We start from the raw sequence: 24,906 nt of genomic DNA, 5'->3' as shown, positions 1-24,906 counted from the left end.
TTAATTGTGATTAAGATAAGATACATTTGGTCTGAAACAATCCAGTGATATCTTATAGGAATTATTGTCCCTGAAATGATACAATTTAGGGTTAATTGATTATTACTCCAACTTGGTACATGATAAAGCCATAGGGTCTTTTGCAAACTGTTGGTTGACATATGAACTTGAAAAAAGTAAACCGGAAGTGACCTTGAGTGAACCGGAAGTAGTATTTTTTGCACTTATTTCATGGAAAAGTACCTAAAAACCATATATTTTTTGAATGATCATAGGTTAACCTATCATTTGAGACCGGAAGTGACATTTCATATACCGGAAGTAGCATATTATCTTCCTTATTACAGTCATAAGTATATACAAACTATATATTTTTGGAATCAATGTGAATAAAACTATCATATGAGACCGGAAGTGACATTTTCTAAACCGGAAGTTGGCAATTATCTCCCTTATTTCAGGCAAAAGTATATAGAAACCATTTATTTATTGAATCAGTATGAAGAAATCTATACTTTGACGCTATTAATAACTTTGAGTAAACCAGAAGTAGCTTCCTATCAATTATTTAGAAACTTGATGTGGACAGACCTTCAATTGTTCTTTGAACAATTGGTTTTTAATTGTTATTTTTTTTTTTTCCGCCAAATTTTGTTCTTGCGATAATTTTTGTTTTGCAATATATCGCTTAGATATTTCTTATATAGTATCATACAGTTTATTCCCTTTTAAATTTCACCCTGCTTAGCCGAACAACTTTCTTTGTAAGAGTTATCTCCCTATTCACTGTTTATCATATGTGTGCATCTTCTTCGTAACAAAAAAAGATATCGACAAAATTCTTTTTCTTAGTTGTTCGTTACATCCTCAGGAATTTTTGGCTTATTTGGTTCGAAGTGATTCGCTGAAATTTTATAGGAGTTATCTGCCTTTATTTAATAAATTTGTCGTTATGTTTTTGAAACACATGAACCGTATGCCGTATAAAAAAAATTTGACCAAAATGTTAGTCGCGACATGATATTAGTGGAAAGTTTCTGTCAAAATGGTACGCGTCCTTGTTTAAGGGGTTCCATGCCACTGAAACGGGAAAATGAACAAAATGAACTAATTATAGCCTCAAACTTTGCAGCTATCATGATGTATACATGCATCTTATTGTCATTTATCAACCAAGGTCCATCATCCTCCACCCCCCCCCTTTTTCTTTGTTTCTTTCTTTTTGAAGGAATCCCATTTCGCCTTGAGGTTCAGTCCTATACATTTTAATTTTAAAATGCAATCCTTTTTATAAACAAATGTCTGAAATAGAAATTCATCCCTGCAAAAATCTGCTCAAATTCATGTGTTTTCTAAAATTAATCGATGAACGATTTATTAAAATACTAAAATAACAGCAGTATGTTTGTGTGAATGCATTGAACGACAATAGTTAACCTGTAAAATATAAAAAATGAATCAAGAAAAAAAGTTCCCGTTAGGTGCGGTGCGCTTGATTGAGAAATAAAATTCAATGACGTAGAAATTGCTCCTAATTTCGTAAATATTGCTGAATTCCTACATTCAAATTTGTAAAAATGCATTAAAATACAATTCTGTGCTCCCGTAAACATGTGTATGTAAGATGCATGTATGATCCGTCATCAATGACCTGTAAATCATAAAATCAATAGTGATCGTGTTTCTCCGATCAATATACATGTGCCCTGTTCAACGGTCTCCCCAGACATATATATTTGAACATCACGTGACTTCAAAACACCCTCGCGCGCGCGGACCTAAAATTAGAATTAAAAACCAATTGTTCAAAGAACAATTGAAGGTCTTTCCACATCAATTTCCTAAATAATTGATAGGAAGCTACTTCTGGTTTACTCAAAGTTATTAATAACGTCAAAGTATAGATTTCTTCATACTGATTCAATAAATAAATGGTTTCTATATACTTTTGTCTGAAATAAGGGAGATAATTTCCAACTTCCGGTTTAGAAAATGTCACTTCCGGTCTAATATGATAGCTTTATTCACACTGATTCCAAAAATATATAGTTTGTATATACTTATGCCTGTAATAAGGAAGATAATATGCTACTTCCGGTTTATAAAATGTCACTTCCGGTCTCAAATGATAGGTTAACCTATGATCATTCAAAAAATATATGGTTTCTAGGTACTTTTCCATGAAATAAGTGCAAAAAATACTACTTCCGGTTCACTCAAGGTCACTTCCGGTTTACTTTTTTCAAGGTCATATGTCAACCAACAGTTTGCAAAAGACCCTATGGCTTTATCATGTACCAAGTTGGAGTAATAATCAATTAACCTTAAATTGAATCATTTCAGGGACAATAACTCCTATAAGATATCATTGGATTCTTTCAGACCAAATGTATCATATCTTAATCACAATTAAGCAAACATTTGCACTAGTTCTTTAATTTGTAATTTTAAAAGTGACAGAGGAGATTAAATAACAAGGAAAAGTCAAAATTTAGAATATGACCTAGGCCTCAATTTCATTTAAATGAACCAAGGAACTCAAATCAATAAACCTTAGGTCTCTATCACTTACCATTCATGCTATACATTTATATATCCCTTATGTCAAAAACAGAAGGGGAAATAACTCTCATATGGAGTTTACATATTGCTTCGGTCAAAATTGGACAAAACATCCTGAGGATATAACGAGCAATTTGGTAAAATAAATTTGTCGCTTTCTTTTACGGTTACGGAGGAGATGCACACACAAGGAAAACAGTGTTCGGGGAGATAACTCCTACAAAGAAAAGTATTCGGTTAAGCAGGGTCAATTTCAAAGGCGCATAAACTGTTCGATATCATATACGAAACATCTAAGCGACATCTTGCCAAACAAAAATTTATCGCAATACAAAATTTGGCGGAAGAACAAAAAAAATTAAAAACAAATTGTTCAAAGAACAATTGAAGGTATTATCACATCAATTTTCTAAATAATTGATGAGAAGCTAATTCTGGTTTACTCAAAGCTACTATTGGAGTCCAATCATAGGTTTCTTCATACTGATTCAATAAACATATGGTTTCTATAGACTTTTACCTGAAATAAGGGAGATGATTGTCAACTTCCGGTTTAGACAATGTCACTTCCGGTCTCATATGATAGCTTTATTTACATTGATTTTAAAAATATATGGCTTATATATACTTTTGCCTGTAAAAAGGGAGATAATTGGCTACTTCCGGTTTAGAAAATGTCACTTCTGGTCTCATATGATAGATTTATTCACACTGATTCCAAAAATATATGGTTTATATATACTTTTGCCTGTAAAAAGGGAGATAATTGGCTACTTCCGGTTTAGAAAATGTCACTTTCGGTCTCATATGATAGCTTTATTTACACTGATTCCAAAAATATATGGTTTATATATACTTATGCCTGTAATAAGGGAGATAATATGCTACTTCCGGTTTATAAAATATCTCTTCCAGTCTCAAATGATAGATTAATGTATGACCATTCAAAAAATATATGGTTTCTATGTACTTCTACATGAAATAAGTGCAAAAATGACTACTTCCGGTTCACTCAAGGTCACTTCCGGTTGATATTTTTCAAGGTCATATGTCACCCAACATTTTGCAAAAGATCTTATGGCTTTATCATGTACCAAGTTGGAGTAATAATCAATTAATCTTAAATTGAATCATTTCAGGGACAATAACTCATATAAGATATCATTGGATTATTTCAGACCAAATGTATCATATCTTAATCACAATTAAGCAAACATTTTGCACTAGTTCTTTAATTTGTAATTTCAAAAGTGACAGAGGAGATCAAATAACAAGGAAAAGTCAAAATTTAGAATATGACCTTGACCTTTGACCTTGGCCTCAATTTCATTTAAATGAACCAAGGAACTCAAATCAATATACCTTAGGTCTCTATCACTTACCATTCATGCTATACATTTATATATCCCTTATGTCAAATACAGAAGGGGAAATAACTCTCATATGGAGTTTACGTATCGCTTCGGTCAAAATTGGACAAAACATCCTGAGGATATAACGAGCAATTTGGTAAAATAAATTTGTCGCTTTCTTTTACGGTTACGGAGGAGATGTTTGCACAAGGAAAACAGTGTTTGGGGAGATAACTCCTACAAAGAAAATTATTTGGTTTCGCAGGGTAAATTTCTAAGGCGCATAAACTGTTCGATATCATATACCAAATATCTAAGCTACATATTGCGAAACAAATATTTATCGCAAGAACAAAATTAGGCGGAAGAAAAAAAAAAATTAAAAACCAATTGTTCAAAGAACAATTGAAGGTCTTTCCACATTAATTTTCTAAATAATTGATGAGAAGCTAATACTGGTTTACTCAAAGCTACTATTGGCGTCCAATCATAGGTTTCTTCATACTGATTCAATAAACATATGGTTTCTATAGACTTTTGCCTGAAATAAGGGAGATAATTGTCAACTTCCGGTTTAGAAAATGTCACTTTCGGTCTCATATGATAGATTTATTTACACTGATTCCAAAAATATATGGTTTATATATACTTTTGCCTGTAAAAAGGGAGATAATTGGCTACTTCCGGTTTAGAAAATGTCACATCCGGTCTCATATTATAGCTTTATTTACACTGATTCCAAAAATATATGGTTTATATATACTTTTGCCTGTAAAAAGGGAGATAATTGGCTACTTCCGGTTTAGAAAATGTCACTTTTGGTCTCATATGATAGATTTATTAACACTGATTCCAAAATATATGGTTTATATATACTTTTGCCTGTAAAAAGGGAGATAATTGGCTACTTCCGGTTTAGAAAATGTCACTTTCGGTCTCATATGATAGCTTTATTTACACTGATTCCAAAAATATATGGTTTATATATACTTATGCCTGTAATAAGGGAGATAATATGCTATTTCCGGTTTATAAATGTTATCACTTCCGGTCTCAAATGATAGATTAATGTATGACCATTCAAAAAATATATGGTTTCTATGTACTTTTACATGAAATAAGTGCAAAAATGACTACTTCCGGTTCACTCAAGGTCACTTCCGGTTGACATTTTTCAAGGTCATATGTCACTTAACATTTTGCAAAAGATCTTATGGCTTTATCATGTACCAATATGAAATAATAATCAATTTACCTTAAAATAAAACATTTTAGGGGCAATAACTCCAATAAGATGTCGCTGGATTGTCTCAGAAAAAATGTATCATATCTTCATCACAATATAACAAACATTTTGCACTTGTTCTTTAATATATAACATTAAAAATATCGGAGAAAATGCAAAAACAGGCAAAAGAAAAAATTCAGAACATGACCTTGACCTTTGACCTTGACCTCATTTTTGAAGTAAGGATCCAAGGACCTCAAATAAAAAGACTATAGGATTATACGGCTTACCGTTTATGAGTAACAAAAACATAACGACAATTTTATTTCATAAAGGTAGATAACTCCTATAAAATTTCATCGAATCGCTTCGATCCAAATAAGCCAAAAATTCCTGAGGATGTAACGAACAATTTAGAAAAAGAATTTTGTTGATATCTTTTTTGTTACGAAGGAGATGCACACACTTGATAAACAGTGAATAGGGAGATACATGTAATATGACAACTGACAAAAAACAAAGATTGAAAATTGTGTCAGTCAAATTTATTCACAACTTGTATAGACTGGGCACGGTTTAGACCTTGAAATATCGCAAAAAACCCCGTCTATTGTTTAAGATTGTAGATGTTGCTGTGGAGATGTCTATTTGAGTTTTTTTCGTCGTTCGGGTGCTGTCTTATTGGCGATTAATTATCCTCGTATCTCATGCTACATGTAGAATAAGTACATGTATGTTGTTCTGTTGATAATTCTCTGAAAGTTTAAATGTGTTCCGCTTTCCACACTTTTGGTGGCGATCGGATTTGAAGATAATTATTCAAGAAACCCAGTTGTGCATACTATGATTGATATTCATATGTCCAGGTTTCAGGTCTGATACTAGTGATAATGATTACTGATCAATGACTTATTCGATTTTTTTAGCGCGTTGCCATCAATATGTTCATATCTATATGAAATTCATACTAATATGATAGTTGTTGAAGAAATGAACAGCACATAATTTGGCAATTAATGTACGTGAGATCCTAATACACCTAATTGATTTAAATCAAAGTAAGTACTTGGAAAATTGGATGGCTTATGATGCCAAAAGGGAAGACAACATCTTTCAGTATAATAACAGTCTTCGTATGGCAAATAGTCCTCAAAATAACCCTTTGGACAATAGCTTTTCGTACAAATTCCTCCACTCCTCCTACACGCAAATCCTGCATAACCTGTAACATGTAAGGCTTACACATTTAGTTAATTACTTTAACAATTCATTCAGTTTAGAAAGTGTATCTGATCGGGAAAACAAGATGTAAACACATTTTATTTCAAAATATATAATACACGATAGAAAAAACTAAAGTTTAAAAAATATATATGGAAAGTATGTGAAAGGAGGTTTTCAGAGGTAAATTATAAATCCATAGTTTTGCGGGAAAAAAAATGGAACTGATTTTTTGGAGTGTTAAACATCATTTGAATGATTTAATACATTCCGTGTTTTTGATGTTCTTTTCAACTCAGTTTATAGTTATGACTCTCTATATTTCATGTCTATACAATCTCATCATTGACAAAGTGTAGTTTTACTATTCAATTAAAAGTCCTATGAAGAATGTGATTAGACATGATTTTGATGTGATTAGACATGATTTTGATGTGACTAATATAAAGCTTTTTTGTAAGGAAAAATCAAAACATGCTACATTTACTTCCTAAAAATTGTGACAATATGAGCTGGTTGAAGGTTATCATACGAGCACCAATTGAAACCCTTTAAGAGCAGATGTGATCCTGTATTGTTGTGAATTACAGCTAACTTGTAGCCAAATTTAGTTGAGATCCGTTAAAATCAATTCGATTGAAAAATTTTATAACACTTGCCTTGGTGATAATTATTTGCTTAGAATAATCAAGAAGTTTCTAAACATAATGCAGATATTGACATCATGCAAACGGCTTTAAACTCTGTTAAATATGCACCTAATATAACAGTAATAATGTTACCTTTTCTAGGTTTGGTCATTTCATTTTCACACATTTCTACAAAAGAGGCGATTTTTCGTTCCCTCTTGCTGATTATCCTTTTTTTTTTTTTGGATACTTATATTTAGTTGGTCCCTTCTTGCGATGTGTATAGTTCTAAACACATTCGCTATGCCTTAGTCTGTAATGAAATTTCAAATTTCGCTAATATCAATCTATATATAACTGGTAAATTATTCAGTCAGGGATTTCTTAACTACAAATTACTTGACAAATTTTTCAAATTCTTTCATAGATACATACGTTTAGTTTGAAAGTTCGGTAGTTAAAATGGTAACTGTAGAAATCTTTTTACAAATATGATACATCCTGATTTTAACGGTAGAGTTGTTTATAGAACCTGTAAACTTAGATATGATCCATGTTAACTTATTAATTTGAAATATTCAAGACAGTATCAGTGTGACTATGTTATCAGATCTTTGAATCTCTATCGGTACTAACATTGATTTTTGTTGATGATTTAAAACAACAATACTAAAATATCAAAATAATATCTACAAAGGATTCAAAATGTTATGTCTAAAGTCTCCGTTACATTCCTCGTTTCCATTCTCAATTCTATGTCTTATTGCTCATATTCACTAATAATATGATTTAACAGAAAGTTATCATGTCTTACAACTATAAGAGATTATAGTCAGATGGCTATTGACAGACTGATATATGAGCAATGGTAATAAAGTAAATGTAACCCAATCAGCAGACTGCACCTAACACTATAAACATTAAAGAACTCAAAGGTTGTTAATCTTTTACTATATCCAACTGAGAAACCAATATGCGCGCGAAAACATAAAATTGACCATAGAAACATGAAAAGCGGTTACATATAAAAATAATAAGATGTTATATGAATGCCAATGAGAACTTTCCACCAGAGGCCAATTAACGTAGAGGTAAGTAACGACATGTTATCATATGGCCTTTAACAATGAGCAAAACCTGAACCAGATAGCAAGCTACATGTATAAAAGGCCCCAACAAAACTAACGACCTGATTTATGTACAAAACAAGACGAAACACAACTATGATATACAGCAACAAATGGCAACCACTGAATTACAGGCTTCTGACTATGGACAGACACACACAGAGAGTGTGTCGCGATTAAACATGTTTGCGGGCGCCCAACAACCCCCTTCCCCCTCGAACCGGGAACAGTGATGTAACAGCACAACATAAAAACTCACTATTAAAAAGGCTTGACTCATGAGATCCAAACAAAACACACAGGACTTAAGAAACAAAGTACGGGCCTTTCGGTCATAAAAATTTCAAGTACGATTATCGTACTCAGACTCAGAAATTCAACCAATCAAACTACTATTTTTTGGTGTTTCGAGCACAAATTATATACTCTGAGTTCTGAGTGTATTTCTATGACCGAGAGTTGCTGAAAGATAGTTCAAAGCCAATAACAACTAATGAACAAATCATGTACTTAAATATCAATCAGTACACATCCAATAGAATTAGTATAAAGACGTCATACACAGTCAGAGAAAACTTGATATTGTGCAATGCCAAGAAATATGTTTCGACAGAATGTAGGACCGTTAATATTCACAGTCGTATAGCAATAACTTATCTTTATGCTTTATTTTATTGATTAAAAAATCGATGTAGGTACCAATAAAACAATATTATCGCTATTTTGTGTATTTTTCCTTTGGTCTATTTTGTGATAATTTTCATATCATGCTACTCGCTTGAGATAGCAAATCATCGTCAGAAACTAAGGGCGCAGGTTGCGTTGTCAATGTAAACAACAACTACATCATAGGCATAATATAGCGATAAACAAATTATCAATAGTCTTTCAAACTCGAGGATGTTTCTCGGCCACACCTCATCTCAAGACTATTGCCCTTCGATGAGATTGATGCTGAGAAATATCCCAATATTAATCATAAAAACTGACCTTCGTCATGTCTATGTGAAGCCTTTTAAAAAACTATTAAATTCAAATTTGAACCATGGACAAGAGATTAAAGATCTTTTCTATAAGTAAAAACTATTGAGTGCATAACGAATAAAGTGTCTCGGTAATAAAAACATTCCTTCGCCTTCGTTGGTTTAAAATGTGTAGTACAGTAAGATATTTTATAACTATCGCAATTTTGCGTATTCTTCCTTTGGTCTTTTTTTACTTGAGATAGAAAATTATCGTCAGAAACCAAGGGCGCACGTGACGTTGTCAATGTAAACATCAACGACGTCATAGGCAAAATAGCTATAAACATATTACCAATGGTCTTTCAAACTCTAGGATGTTTCTCGGCCACATCTCATCTCAGGGCTGTCGCCTTCCGATAAAATTGTAGATGAGAAACACCGTCTCGTTTGAAAAACCATCGATAATCTTTAATTACGGAAAAAAACTGCTATGCTTATCATGCTAGTACCGGAGCACTGTCTTCTTATCGGAAAATTATGCGGTTATCTGTGCAATCAAATATTGTCCAATTCTGAAAACATTTTTGATAATGTTTATTTATCTCATATCAACCGTCAGTGGGTATAATGTATGTCCTCGTTACAATAAAAATGATATCACATAGAAGTAGTTATAGACTTGACTTACATGTTCCACACATAACGGCGAGAAAAAAAAGCAATACAAATGATGTGACTGGATTTCATTTTTCCTTTTTAACAAACTCAAAGAGATATAATGTGCATACCATGCACGTCTTGCTCCCCCTCTGTCGCAAAGGAATATATACAACATTAACTAGGCATCAATTATTTATTAAAACATATTATGTAAGACATATGTCACACGTTTCAAGAAGCTATTTGATTTTTGAAGAATAAGCATATTAAGTTAACGGTAGAGAGGTAACACCTATAATGGTATCAAAATAATCGTTTTGCACCTGAACGGTTTCTGTACTTTTAGACGCTCTTTGTCTTAGTTCTTGACTACTTGACTATTTACGAATTTGGATTTGTACCCTTTATCGGGTGAAAAATAGGGATGTTAGGTATAACTTTTCATTATGCATCACTCTGATTCCTTTGGCGGGTTTGATTGAACTAGGCTTTTATGTGTCTTTAGTTTATTATTCGCTTACATATATGGATAATTGGCACTAATTGAGCCTCTTTTTCTAAACTGTTATCAATAACATCTATTTTCGGTCTCTCTTCGACTTACGTAAATGAGTTTTGATTCTTCCTTTTTGGTATCTTTCGTCTTTTTCCTGTCTTAACTTCATAAAGACACAATAAACACCATTTAAACAAATAGTAGATGACGTACTATGCATGTGACCTAAATGCACAAGTAGGAGAAAAATAAGCGGCGTTATTGTCAAAAGAATAAATGAATGATACAAGGATCATTTCATGACACACTACACTACAAAAACAAATTGAGCAACACAACTATCCTTCTAGATATAGTATCCACAAGCAGATAAGTTTATAAATTGTTGCTATACCATGGCATATTATCTGAAGAAACTTATTGATAAAGGTCATAATTATATTGGTCAATTATTTTCTTTGATAATTTCAAGGTAATTTAAAGTATAAATACCCACTTGCTTGGTTTTCAAATATTCAGCTTTAAGCGTTCCTGATGAAGGTAATTCAGAAGAGCGCTTTGGACGCATGTAATTTAAAACGGGTTGTTTTTATTTTTTGTAAACGACTTTTAGTTTGAAACGGTCATTTGATCTGCACAACTCATAAGGGACTGAACAATAAATTTTAAAAGCTATTTTTAGTTTTTCAATCTTTTTTCAGAATTCATCTACTGCTGTTAATTCATCACTTTTCAGAAAATTCGATTGTAGTCAAATAAGATCAGTTCAGTCTATGTTCAAAATGTTTAGTAGTTATATTTTACCTGTAAAGATCAACTATATAGTTACTGAATTATATGAAAAAGTACTGAACAGTACTGAATTAACCGCAGTATTTGAAAATTTAGTGAAAGACTGAACATGACTTAATAATTCATTGTTTGGACTTTCTATACGATAAGGGTTTTATTTATTGTATAATACCGTATGGCGACTTGTAGTTATTTACGGCCTATTCTTTCTTATTGGCAATTCTTATTTGATATTAACAATATTATATTTTTTTCTTTTTTGAATTTTTAAGTACATACAGTATATGTTAAATCTAGCTTATTTCTAGCCATGTTAGAAGACGGATGTTTAAAGAAACATTGCAAAGCGGTTTTCAATTCTAATAAATGCACCGTAAATACAATCGAATATAATTGTTAGATTAATGTATATAAATTTCCACGTTATTTTGCGTCATTAAGAAGCAATCTTAGAAACTAATACATGATGTGTCGTAACCGAATAATACAATTCTAAATCAATTCACCGATTTTAACATATGGTTGAAGAAAATCAAATATCTGACAAAATAGTACATAAAGTTACATTTACATCGGTTTAATGTGAGTAAAGAGGGCTTTCAAAATTGTTAAGTGTTCGATTTCGTAAAGCAAATATATTTTTTTTTTCAAATAACGGTATTTCGTCTATTATTGTCTTGTCATTTTGCTGGGTGAAACACAAATGTTTTCTTCATGACTATTTACTAGATCGTAAACGCTGGATATTTTTTTTTAAACAAAGCTTTACAACAATCAAACATACAACTTCATGTTTATGTGGTAACTTAGCAAATGATTTCGTTAAATATTTGCAGATGACTCAATGAACTACCATGATGAACACGTGTATGAATGGTAAGGTATATACTTTTCCTATTCAGTTATATCATTTAAAGAATAGTTAGAAAATACATTGCTTTATGACAGAACATGAGGACGAGATTGTGACACAGATACGTTTTCTGAACTGATCTGATTAGACTTGGAATACCTTTGTTATATACAGAATTATTTGTGGTAACCTTATGATTAAATCTAACTTAATTAAAAAATTAAGTCTGATGCTCAATACACGGCTGGATATTTTGTAATGCGTGGGTCTCTCAACTGTAAACGGAAATTACAAGTTAAAGAAGGAGACGGAATCCCTACCATTATCTCACGGTAGTGTAATATGTACTAAACTTTATAAAAATAAAAAATATAGATTATATTATTTACCTGTTAACATTAACATCATACTGAATTGTCAAAACAGCTCCTGAACAGTACTAAATTGACTCCAAGCGAATTGTCTGAACAGTATTGAATTGACCGCAATGGCCAAGTCTGTAAATTAGCTGAATGACTGAACATGACTGAATATTGTTAGGTTAAAATTCTGCAGATCATGTTAAGATCAAAATGACCCTTTAAGACTAAAATTCATTCACTAACGTAGCCTTTCTACCTAACTTTGTAAATATCAAAATAAACCAATGAAATTTGTTTTTTTAAACAGTCATCTACAATTAGAGCAAAATATAACAAAACATTTGACTGTATATTCATGCACGCCTGAGAAAAAAGTAATATATTTTTTTGGTTTATAAACAACTAATGAATGCAAGGGGAACAACCAAAATTTTTCTTTGACATTCTTACATACAAAGAGGAATAACCCAATGTTCGCTCACTACTTTTATTTTGTATAGTCTGTTTCATCAATTATCTAGCAAAGAACGAAATCATTTTCTCTGTAATGTTTTTATACGACCGAAAAGTTCTATCATGTCAATTTTTTTTGGTGGATTCATATTTTTTGAAATTTCAAATTAAAAAAAAAAGAAAAATTTGGAGGGTGGGGGATTTTTTTTTTAAGGGGGGGTGGGGTCATACTATTTTCAACAAATTTATCAAAATTTGAAATTTTTTTCATTTTTTTTTGGGGGGGGGGGGGGGGGGGGTGGGCGGGGGATTTTTTTTCTCATAATATATTGTGGTTTTTTTCCGTTGGCTATTCGTTATATCATTGATGACTTTCAAAGGTTATGGCGATGTACATTTTGTCCATGGGACAAGGCTCGTTTATTATTATTGAAATTGAATAACTCGAGTTGATATCAAGCGATATCCCATTCTCACACGTTATGAAGCCTATAAATATATAACAGGTTAACTAAGTATTGTGCAACGGCACAGTATTGCACAATAGCACTTATATATGTAAATCAAGGCGAAATAAAGCATAGAACACTACAGATTGAGTTGAACTGATGCATCAATCATTGTTTAACACCCAGTGGCTTATTAAATGCTTGTTCAAGTTTGTGAACTGATTTATACGGAGACGATGGATGCCAAATGTAAAAGCGCTATCTAAATATCTAAGTAAATGAAAACCAAAAACAGTGAAAACAATATATAATTTAGTCACTAAGTACTTTTATCATGTAGTCCAAAGTAAAGGAATGGAGCATTCCATGACTTCAATAATTACCCGTTGTAAGAAGGCACATGACAGATGCACTATCCATTAATGGAAGTTTTGGAAATTCACAGCTTTCCTTTATTGGACTGGATTTCAGACAATTTAATATAATGATTACAAACCAGTTATATAAAATGTATAGGCCTAAGTCTATCAAATAAGGTTATAAATGATTTGCGACGATGCAAATACTAAACTTTAGAATTTAAAAAAATATCTTTAACCAATGAATTCAAAATACCAATATCTATTCAATTTCACAAATATGAATTGAATAAGCATCATGTAAGTCATTAAATAAAGAAATATGAAATTTATAGTTTTAAACAAGGGAAATAACAATGACATAATAATCCTGTTTGCCAAATACAATTTTGGTTTCTTTAAGGGGAGGAGGTTAAGGCAATATTATTTCAAGCCATTTTTTTTTTAATTTTTAGTAAATGCCTATTGTTGTGTAATGCTTGGATTAATTTATTAAATACTTTTTATCATGAAGCCAGATATGCACATTCTGAAACTGATTATACTACTAAGGGAGACAACTACATATGCACTTTCATATTCTGTCAACGTGCATCACTATGCATTATATATAAATTATGCGACAAAGAGGAATGATTTTTTTCAATACAATGACTATACCTATTATAACAAAAAAATGCTAATAACAGAATTAATGGTGGAAATAAGCAAAGGTTTACGGTCCGTTTAGGATAACTGTATGTGACTCGTGAAAATAGGTTGTGATTGCATTGCGCATTTCAGCTTCCTGTAAAATATAGAGTTATCGTCCTTTAAAACCTAACGGCAGGTAGAAAGGCTAAAAGTTCTATTTATACAATTGATATTGCATCATCTTTGGTACTTTGCCAAATGGGGTCATTTGATAAATCAAATTGAAGGTCTTAATGAGCTCTACTCAAAAATGAAAAGTCTAAACCCCTTTTTCATCCCAGTGGGAAGGGTGGGGTCATTTAGTGCAAAAAATTCAAACTTCTCGGATGGTTAGGTTATCGCATATCAAATTAAAGTCTATAAAACATACATTTCAAATATCAAATTGACGTCCCCAAAAAATGGGTTGGGTGGGGTCATTGAGTGCAGAAAATAAATTGTCTTCTAAGGTAAGGTTGTTGTATATCAAATGAAAGGTCAGAATGTGTACATTTCAAATATCAAATTCCTGTCCTCCAAAAATGAGGTGGATGGAGTTATTAAGTGCAAAAATCAAACTTTCTAGAACATGGCGTTGTCGCATATCATATGAAAGATCATCAAGTCTACATTACATATTTCACACTTCCGATATCAAAAATTTAGGCGGATGGGGTCATTGAGTGTAAAAAGTGAAAATTTTCAGAAGGTATGCTTGTCGTATATCAAATGAAAGGTCTTAAAGAGTACATCACAAAAACATCACTTTTACAGGAAAGACCTTTCAATTGTTTTACAAACAATTGAGATACTAGTTTTTTTTTTTTTCTTCCAGCATTTTTTTGACATGGCCTCCCCCTGTTTCTATTGGAGTTATCAAGACCAAATATGGACCATCGATAGACCTCATCATGAAGTATTACCATATGAGGCTGTGTAGGATTTCATCATCCCCTTTAGAAGTTATCTCCCTTTTATTGGTTTGTTTCGACATGGCCCCCTCGTTGTTTTTAAAGATATCATGACCTTATTTAAACAATAGGTAGATCTCATTATTATGTATTACCACATGAGGCTGCGTAGGATTTCATCATCCCCTTTGAGAGTTATATCCGCTTGAAGCAATTTCTTGTATTTGCATTTTTCTTAAAAAGTATTATAGATAGAATCAAATTAAAAATTGCAGCATATACAAGAACAGATGGCAATGTTAATAAACATAAACAATAAGTTTGTTATCATCCCTTATAAGGAGTTATTTCCCTTTAAAAATTATACACATTTTTTGAAAAATTATATTTCGAGAACCGGAAGTCGTAGAGACTTGGGACCTCTATCAATAATCTTAATTCATGTGACCTTTAAGTTGCACCCAAGGTCAAAGGTCACTGAGTGCAAAAAAAATTTACGCTGCAATTTCAAGCTAACATATTAAGAAAACGATAAGAGTTTGCTGCATACATACTGTGTATAAAATGTTCCTCTAGACGAGCTTTACATTTAATACATTAAACTCAAAACTGTCCGACCGTCTGTTCAAAAGTTTCGACGAGATGATTCTTAAAAGTACAATATTGTGTGTATATCTTTTTAAAGGTAACAGATATCAACCAACTATAAATTGCAAAAGTGATCCGTATTTTAAGACCTTCAATTTGAGGTCAATGTCAGGTCATGATGAATTTTTACCTTGACCTTCAAAGTGTATAATGACCTTGACCTTGTGATATTTGAAAGGTCAAGTGGTCCTGAGTTGAATGGTGGTAGTCCCATGTCTCTACGACTTCCGGTTCTCAAGTTTGGTATTACATCATATATTTGATGATTCATTGTGACCTTGTTGAACTTTGGAATTGTCCAATTTTTTTTTGTACAATGTTGTCTTTCAACTGCAGATTATTTATCATTTAACAGATTTGAGATATCTATTGTTGTTATAGAGATAATGCAGTTTGAAATTTTGCGAGCGGAGCATGTATTTCTGAATCAACAACAGTTTCCAACTGAAATTTTCAGAACTTGAAGAGTTTAACATGGTTATATGTTTGACTAATTACCAAAAACTTTCAATGAAAAACGCAAAAAAAAAATCAATTTGAAATTTTCATCTTTTACATTGACTTTGTAAGTTTCGTAAGTTCTATTTATATAATTGATATTGCATCATTTTTGGCACTTTGCCAAATGCGGTCATTATGAATACCAAATTGAACGTCTAAATGTGCTCTACTCAAAAATTAAAATTTTAAACCCCTTTTTCATCCCAGTGGGAAGGGTGGGGGTCATTTTGTGCTAAAAATTCAAACTTCCCAGATGGTTAGGTTGTCGCATATCAAATGAAAGTCTATAAAGCGTACATTTCAAAAATCAAATTGATGTCTCCCAATAATGGGTTGGGTGGGGTCATTGAGTGCAAAAAAAAATGTCTCATAAGGTAAGGTTGTTTTATATTAAATGAAAGGTCAAAATGTGTACATTTCAAAAACAAAATTCTTCTCCTCCAAAAATGAGCTAGATGGGGTTATTAAGTGCAAAAATCAAACTTTCTAGAAGATGGTGTTGTCGCATAGCAAATGAAAGGTCATCAAGTCTACATTACAAATACTTACGATCTAGAAAATTAAGTGGATAGGGTCATTAAGTGCAAAAAGTGAAAAGTTTCAGAAGCTATGCTTGTCGCATTTTAAATGAAAGGTCGTAAAGAGTGCATTACAAATATCAGACTTTAACTGGAAAGACCTTTCAATTGTTTTACAAACAATTGAGATACAAGTTGATATGGTTATTATTGTAAATCAACTGCTTACAAAACTTAAATTTTTTCGAAATATTTAGGACTTTCTACCCTTTCAAGAAAAGATTACCATGGCTGTGTTTAGCAAGACCTTTCGGAATTTTGGGTCCTCTGTGCTCTTCGACTTCGTGCTTTTGTTGTGAACGGAGTGCGCGTCTGGATTCCAGGGTTTGGTCCTCGTACCTGTGAGGAGTTTATTAATAATACATAATACACAGATACATACCAATTATCAGGTTGTATTTGTGTATTTTGCATGATAGAAACAAGTGTTTTCTTTATTGACTTGTCAACGTCGGTTCATTAATTATGACGTCAGTGATATGTCTGGGTGAAAGTTATCAGGGCCGGGTTAACGTATTTGACGTCACAAAGCCGTGATATGCAATTTTATTAACAGCTGAGCAGAGTGATACAGACAGCGGGACGGCCGATAAGCAATTTTATTAAGAGTAAAGCAGACTGGTACAGACAGTGGTACGACCGATAAATAGTGAAATCATTTCTTAAAATACTGCGAAACATTTCAATTTGATTTATTAAGTGGTATTGCCATAAAGAGCGTTTTAAATGTAATATGTATTAGGTTTTGGATGAATTTTCAAGTATTGCGACTTCCAGCATCACTGAATAAACATTAATGCACGAAAAAGGTTAAACCGTATACAATATAAGTTATAGTTACCACATTAATTACTCAAAACAATGAGTTTTGATTAATTTGAAATATACGACCATCTACACTATAAGAACAATATACTAAGTGATGGATATTAGACTGATCAATCTATGTTCATTTTACATTATATTTTATTGGTTTTGTTACTACAAGTTATCTCTTTACCATGTTTACGTCTCTTTTGTAAAAAAAATAACATGAAATATATCAGTCACTTGTGATACAATAAAAGTATCTGTGTATCAAACAAATATTTCAAATAAAATAATCTTCTACACAATGAAAGGTAAGATAGTCAATTTTTGTATAATTTTGAAAGGCGAAAATTAGTTATTTCCAAATTAAGTATAATTTAGTAGGACATCAAATGTGTTAACCGAATTTCGAGATTTAAACGTCGCCTTCAGTTACCAACGGAATTTAATGTGTAAATTCTTTTCATCTAATATTAACTGCAGTTCGAAAACTTTATGGTTTTAAAGAAAAAAATCTAAAGAAATAGAAATTAATGTTTCTGATTTTTTGTTTTTGAAAAGAAAATCGTTCATTTTTATTTCGCAAATTTAAAGTAAATCGCAGACTGGGAACTGACGTTTTAGAAAGATTTTCAAGGGCCAAAGCTAGTAATTTCAAAATTAAGTATAATTTAGAAGAAAATATGTAAGGTTTGTCGATTTACCAACGGAATTTAATGTGTCAAATCCTGATATCAACTTACAACTCTTACAACTGCAGTCCAAAAGCTTTAAATTAGAAGAGAATAAAAAAACAATCAGAAAAAATGTTTTGGGTAATATGTTTAACAAAAAACGGCGTCCTTGATAGTTTCGAAATGTCAATCGCTGGTTGGCAAAGAAAGAAAGACTACCAGGGGAACAGTCGCAACTCTTAATCGAATATCATAATGGAAAAGGTAAAATCGTATCGTTTAACGTTTGTCAAAAAGTTTAATTCTCAGCCAACTTCATTGTCATTTTCTAGATGTAAGTCAAGATATGATGCAGGCTTTACTGCATTCAGTATCTTTTATTTCAAATTCAATATGATAGGTGCCATCAGCATAGTCTTAAAACCAGGAATGATTTACTGGTGACATTATATAGTAGAACCTAAATTTAAAGAATTTAACTATAAAATAAGAATAAAAGGTTAATAATGGCTCCTTTTTATTCTTGCAAAGCTCTTGTATGGAATGTACCTCAGGTCGCCACGTAAAAGGGACACAGTTGGTTCCCTTAGGACTAATGATTGTCTACGGGGTAATACATCTCCAAAATTGAATGTAAATATACGCGCTCGGTCGGAATTAGGACGCTATTATCATGTATCATATATATTTTGTCAACGCCTTCACCTGTGTTAATATATCAACTTCGAAGCATTGAATTTTAATTGATCATATTCAAAACGGAACAAACTGTTGAAAGAATTCTATATATATCGTAAACAAAAACGGTGTATACAACTATATTGATATGATATAAAATCGATATAGTGATGAAGTTAAGAATTATTCAAAAATCAAACGTTACGAAATCTAATAACTAATACTGGTAAACTGTTAATCATAAAACAATGAATTCCTTAATCATGTATTTTTAAGATTATAGTTTGAAAAAGACAGATATATCGTTTGCTAGCACAGAGTTTAAATGGCGGGTTAAACAGAACATTAAACAAAGTTGAGCTTTCCCTTAACAATGAAGATTGTCTACGGGGAAACACATCTTCAAAATGGAGTGTACATTTACGCGCTTGGTCGGAATTTGGACGTTAATACCTATGCTCCGTAGTGGAAGATTTTTTTGTGATAATATGAATGAAATATTTGCCTTTGGACGTTAAGCAAACTCAGACGCTTTATAGCTTTTAATCGATTTTACCACTGACATTATTTGACTGATTTCTTTTTCGTAAATAAGCTTTCCGACGTTTGTCGAAGCGAACCATTCGTACTAACTGTTTTATCTTTATTACTTTTTTCATGTATCATGTATGTTTTGTCAACCCCTATACCTGTGTTAATATGTCTACTTTTGCATTACCAGTGCAACGGTTTCCACATGGGGAGCAGGATCTGACTACACCCTAAATCACACAGGGTTTTGGTAGGGTTGCTAAGACATTAATTGTCTATAAAGAATTGTCGGTTCTTTTGTTTGTATTTACGGCGTTTTTCATTTTTCCTTTTTTTTTATTGTTTTCTCTTTGACTTTAGTGACTTTTGCTTCTTTACCAGGAAATTAGTAAAACAAAATAAATAGTTTAAATATCAAGTCTATACGCATAAACACCTTTACACATTCAGAAATATGTTTCGTCTATATTTTGTATACTACGATATAGCATAGTGTTAGACTTGATTAATGTCTTAGAAATTTTTTAGAATACTAATTTTAACTAGTACTCGTTTGAAGTTTTATTTTGTAGTTTTTATGACAAATCTTTGATGTTACCAACAAGTAATTGTAGAAAAATAAAAACAACACGTTATAAATTTCATGCGTCCGAATTGTGTATTACGCAATGTGAGTTGTTTTTTTGTCAATACAAGCATGAAAACATTTTAAGTGTGTTCATCCGTCTTAAAATGAAGTTCACTGGTTATTTACTGACATGTAATTGTTGTAAAAACTGTTTATTTACATGATTTATGAACACCGAAAACAGATCATTAGAATGTTTTCACATGTTTCGTCCTATTTGGTTTTATTATGTGATATTGTGTATAAAAACATAATTTTATAACAGAAAAACTGTCCTTTGAAACATTGAATTTTAATAAAGAAGCTGTCCAGCTAAGAATCATGCAAGGAGTGATACATCTACAGTGTAGGATATGTATCTGCTATACTTAAATTGATTCAACTTGAGGCAGAATTTATATGAATGACAATCAGCACACAAAAATTCAAGATGTTGCTATGGAAACAGCTCTACCTAGCAACAAGGTGTTAAATGGTCTAAAAAACTTTAAATTTGTATTGTTTTTCAAATAAAATTAATACAGTAATGATAAACTGTTTAGAAAAATATACTAATTGTTACAATCTACAATGTTCAACTTAAATAGGAAACATTTGAAAAGACGGATGAAAGCAAGGCAACTTGGTTACCATGGCAAGCAAATTATCAAATATTTTCATGTTGGAAAAAAATAAAATATTTGACGTTTTCAAACTTGATTATCTCCCTAGAACAGGGTATTAGAATTATTTTGTTTAATCATACTATTGCAGTTGACTCTTGTGTAAAACATATCAAAAATAAAAATATGTAGCCTGGTAAATTTTTTTTTTAAATGTTGATCATGTCTTAACGTCTTTTACAATATTTATGCACTCTTTTCTCAATAATAATATAAATAAGCTTCCTGTACACAACCTTATTCACTTTTTAGTACTAGTCTAATGTGAATAATGCTTTTTACAATTTTCAAAGATAGTCTATTGAAATTTGAAGCAAAGGCATAGATAGTTTTTATGAAAATGAAGATTTTAAGGTAAATTTGATCCGTTTTTGATCAGCTTGTTTAAAAAACAATCCATCTTGAGATTTATGAAGACACATGATTAAGTAGAATGTTACTTAATTGTGCAAATCTATTCAACAGTGTACATTTTTTAAAAGGTGGTTCGAAAAACGAGCATGTGTTTACCACGTAAGAAACGATTGCCTATATTTTAATTCATCAGTACGCCGACGTGTCAGAGAGCACCCTTTTTGCATTATAAAAGGGAACGATAAATAATTCATACAAGTGGGAGGTTAAGCTAGCTAAATAACCAGGGTTAACCTACCATTGAATAATGTCTGTACCAAGTCAGAAATCAGGGGCAGATCCTACATTTTCTTAAAAAGGGGGGGGGGGGGGGGGGGTACGCAATTACAGAAAACGGAATATATACCGCCAAGCTAAGTGAATGCTAACACATCTTCTTTTTATATTTTGTGCTAAAAAATTATATCGTTTCCAATCAATGGGGCATACACCATCTACGCAATTGGTTACAAATACCTTTAAAATAAGACATACAACATGTACAATGTTGAATATAATGTACATGAAAGTAAAGAACATTATTACATATCATTTAAGATAAAATATTCATTTTTGTTAAAAGATCAGGATTATTCTTGATCTTTAATCAGTAAAAACAATAGGTTGTTATTACATGTACATACAAATTGATAAAATTTTATCACATTTAGGAAGGTGGTTCTCTGTTTTTAGTCATGTAAATCATGTAAATGGTCATAGAAAATCTAATAAAATTTTGTAAAGCAGTTCTATATCATTCCCAAACTGTCAGAGACATTATCATGACAATACACCATCACTTTATGTAAATAATATTCGGAAGGGGTATAAAAACTTTTTAAATTAGCCAGAAAATTTCTATTTTTACAACCATTAAAGATTGCTTCAATGTTGTTGCCTCAGTGGGTGTGTAGCAGTATAGGTTATAAATTTCTGATATAGGCAATTGCATGTTCATGTACATTATTCAGAATATCGGGCCTTTAACAGAATAAACAAATCACTTTATTGAAAATATTTTTAAATGGGGAAAAAGGGCGGTTGAGGTACATTTGTAGTTATTTTATTTGGGGTTTTTTTCTGGAGGGAGTACATTTGTTGCTATACATGTGGGTGTCAGAAGGGGTAAAACAGATATGTGTAAGGTACTAACTTTATGAAAAAATGATTTTAAAATGTGTTTAACAAGTGAAATACAAAACAGAATTGATCAGTGAATAATGTACATGTTCAAATTTATGTTTACTGATTTTTTTATTTGATGGTGCCAAAGGGACTTCACCGTCCAAGAAAAGAAAATTAACAAAAGGGAACGAAAAAATGTCCCTTTGTCGTAAATTTTAGTGTAGAGTTCGCCTGTAAAACTGAAATGAATAAATATAGGAAAGGACAGTTATAACCGTTTATAATTGATTTTTTTTAAAGTAAGTCCCTTTGGGTATATTTGGCAGTATATTTAGAAAATTCTTGATTATTTAGCGAGAAAATGTCATCAAGATAACAGTAAGTGCAAGTTGAATTTATCAATTAAATGCAATTTAGACGGGTCTTTAGTCATTTTAGTCACATTTTGTAAATTCATCTTTCGTTGTGCGTGATTGTCTACTCCCCCAACTTTTAAAGAGGTACTTGTTTTGTAAACATGTATTGGCAATAACAGTGAGCATCGAATCGACTTCATTTACAAAAACATAGTCTCTTGGATTTTTAAAGATAAATCATAGAAAATAGGGGGGAGGGAGTGGTGGTGTAAAAGTAATACGTACACTGTTATATTATTACAATGGACTCCTGATGGGTGTTTATATCATTTGATTACATTTTCTCAATATAAATCTATCCTTCACAGGAGAATAATGAATTTACATTCAATTAAAACATGTATATTAAATTAAGTATTACCATTACTTACATGTACATGTACCATTACTCCATGGTCCATCTTGATCTTCCTGTTTTGCTGACTGGTAACTTCTCTAATCGCTCTCCCTATTCAACTAGGTAGAGGGTGAATACACTGTTTTCCCTGTTTTTCTGATGGAAAGGGCACACAGCCAAAAGAACGTTTAGTAGTGAAAAAAGCCACACATGGCCTAACGACGACATACAAAAACGTCCTCACAAGTTATGCCATGCTTGCTCATTGTTAAATTTCCCTTTGTCATGTTGGTACTATAGACATTTCTAATTCAGTTTTCGTAAATGATTTACAATGTGTATGTGTTGCAGTCTTATTGTCTGACTGGCTGGTCTTCTGGGGATATCGCTGATAAAGTCCTGATAAATTGAAAACTACTAGTACAACGAATAGATTTCTCCTTGAGAAATCAACATGTCACTGGAAAAGTTATGAAAAGACTTGCCTTTGTCTAAATCAATTCAAAAATATCTCCACATCATGAACAGGCATGGGGCGAATTACATTGCAATGTAATGCATTACATTACAATTACTTTGACAAAACCATGCATTAAATTACAATTACAATTACATGCATTTATCAAAGTAATGCATTAAATTACAATTACTTTTGCAAAGTAATGCATTGAATTACACATTACATTTGTATTAAAATTTTATTATCAAGTGAAAATAAAAATCAAGAATTTTGAAAAACAACATGAAATAATAAAAGATTCTAGCATATCCTTGGCTTTAGTATGAATAAGTTTAGACGAGATATGTTTTCTGCTTGGAATGTTAAATTTTGGGTCAAGTTTTTAACAACGTTCTTTAAGTTTTGGCTATCAATTGTAGCAAACAGAAGTAAATCACCAGCAATATACTGAATTAATGCATCTGTAGCCTCCTTTTGCTTAGGATCATCCCAATGATATTTCGGACTACCTGACTGTTTCACAAAACTTATCAAAGTTGGTTGCTCTTCTATCTTTGATTTTAAAGTTTCAATATATTATGCATCTCTGTGTTTCTCTTAAAAGAAGTGACAGAGATGAATTTTAAGCTTCATTTTAACTTAATCTTGACTTTTCTTTTATACATACATAAATTTAAATATACATTTGTTTTTTGTTTTTTTTAATTTCAATCAAAATATTTACTGAGAAATTCTTTCCTAATTATAAAATATACACAGAACTTAATTTATGACCAAATGTTGTTGATTGTAAAACAAACCAATTAGTGTTTTATGACAATGTTCAATTATCTGTTATTTAATTATGACAAGGTACTCTCTGATCTTTTGACAACAATGGGACACTTTTACAGTAATGCTTTTCAAATATCAATCTTTGTATGCAGGAAAATATATGAAATAAAAAACTAAGTAAGAGAATGATAATCCCATTCTTTATGATTAAGTACAAGTGGGTAAAGTGTGGAGAATAAATAGAAAATGAATATTCAAATGATAATTTTTTAGTTAATCAAGAAATCTTATATTCTGTTTTTGTTAAATAATCTGTTAAAAGATATATATATATAGTATCAGAAAAATGTAATGCCATGTAATGCAATGTAATGCATGAAATTACACAACTTTTTGCTAAAGTAATGCATTAAATTACAATTACATGTAATGCTAAAATTGCTGAATTACACATTACATGCAATTACTTTGAAAAATGTAATGCATTACCATGCATTACAATTACAAATTTGCATTACCCCATGCCTGATCATGAACAGTATCTTCTCATAAGGATTATGAACGCCCGTTACGGTAAAACGACACAAAAATGTGTAATAT

The 24,906-nt window shown here is 31.5% G+C and overlaps 1 long non-coding RNA gene across 2 annotated transcripts in view; it reads left to right on the top strand.

Moving 5' to 3' along the window:
* The first annotated feature begins 11,785 nt into the window (after positions 1-11,785).
* The window catches only part of LOC127729569 (uncharacterized), a 91,776-nt gene continuing 78,655 nt past the window's right edge, over positions 11,786-24,906 (top strand). Inside the window, exon 1 of one of the 2 annotated variants that reach the window (XR_007994715.1) lies at positions 11,786-11,908. This is a non-coding gene — a long non-coding RNA (uncharacterized LOC127729569). The remainder of the gene's footprint in view (positions 11,909-24,906) is intronic. The other variant, XR_007994714.1, reaches the window with a different exon arrangement.

The sequence above is a fragment of the Mytilus californianus genome, unplaced genomic scaffold, assembly GCF_021869535.1.
Source record: "Mytilus californianus isolate M0D057914Y unplaced genomic scaffold, xbMytCali1.0.p SCAF_2, whole genome shotgun sequence".
Lineage (NCBI taxonomy): Eukaryota > Metazoa > Mollusca > Bivalvia > Mytilida > Mytilidae > Mytilus > Mytilus californianus.
The sequence above is the reverse complement of the archived record's forward strand: the minus strand, read 5'-3'. Positions and strand labels throughout refer to the sequence as shown.